The sequence below is a fragment of the Eublepharis macularius genome, chromosome 7, assembly GCF_028583425.1.
Source record: "Eublepharis macularius isolate TG4126 chromosome 7, MPM_Emac_v1.0, whole genome shotgun sequence".
Taxonomy (NCBI): domain Eukaryota; kingdom Metazoa; phylum Chordata; class Lepidosauria; order Squamata; family Eublepharidae; genus Eublepharis; species Eublepharis macularius.
In genome coordinates this window covers 13,570,179-13,571,290 of record NC_072796.1, presented here as the reverse complement: position 1 = coordinate 13,571,290, position 1,112 = coordinate 13,570,179, and the positions used below count along the sequence as shown (strand labels likewise).

Sequence of the window (1,112 nt, the reverse complement as noted above, 5' to 3'; positions counted from 1 at the left end):
CTTTTAAAAACTCCCTCCTTGTTCCAGCTGACCCAAAGTGACATCATTGGCCACTTTGCACGCACATGTGGTACCGGGGGCACCACCTCCCACCAAGAGTTGCCCCCTGTGCTGGCAACCCACTGAGTTCCACCACCTCTTTTCCCAGAAAAAAAACCCTGGTTATCTCCATCCCTTCCGCAAACTCTGCCCTCCCCAAACTCCACCTCCAAGTCTCCAGGAATTTCCTGATTCAGAACTGGCAAGCCTATCTCCACCACAATATAAACGAAACACCTGAGGTGCTGTGGCTCAGTGGAAGAGCATCTGCTTGATATGTAGAAGGACCCAGGTTCAATCCTCGGCAGCTCCAGCTAAAAAGACAAGGCAATAGGCGATGCGAAAAGACCCTGATCTGAGATCCCGGAGAGCCCCTGCCAGCCTGAGTAGACAATACTGACCTCGATGGACCATTAGTCTCAATCAATATAAGGCAGATTCATGTTTTCTTGGGTAGATATGGCCCAGCTAACCACTTGAGTGGCCCAAGATGCACTTGTGGGTCTCCTTTTCAGGTCGAACAAAAGAACGTCTCTGCGGCTTGTGCGCCAAGCTACTATTTTTTAGAGCTCAGGTTTTGAAAATTTGGATAGTGCCAAAATGCTCCCCTTTTGACCTTTCTGGGCCACAAATTACAAAAACACTCACATAGTTCTTCCAATTACATTAATATTCCCTCAGCCAAATCTAACTGGCTATATAATGTCATGACGTCTCTCCTGGCAGGGTGAAGTCACTCTTGGGACTAATCCTGGGGGGGAAGGCCAAATCAGCATCTTCGAGAAACTAGAGTGCCAGGATTTTTTTTTCTTTTTAAATAGATGCACACACAGTCTCAGTGTCTGACAGGGAAAAAAATCCAACCCACCAAAATCCACAGTCTCGATTTGAGAGGAAAAAACATAGGGTGTTGCCCTTCTATTTCTTATTATCAATTGTTTGTTGATAATAAATAAGAAAGAGCAGCTCCTATTTTCAAAATTAAAAATACAAGATGAAAGTGAAATGAGAATGACAATGAGAAGGCTCTCCATGGGATTACGCTGCTCGATCTTAAGACACTATATACACAA

The 1,112-nt window shown here is 45.0% G+C and overlaps 1 non-coding gene across 1 annotated transcript; it reads left to right on the top strand.

The window, feature by feature from the left end:
- Positions 1-280: 280 nt before the first annotated feature.
- Positions 281-352, top strand: TRNAI-GAU (transfer RNA isoleucine (anticodon GAU)). Its single transcript has one exon. It is a non-coding gene; the product is annotated as a tRNA-Ile (tRNA).
- Positions 353-1,112: the final 760 nt, after the last annotated feature.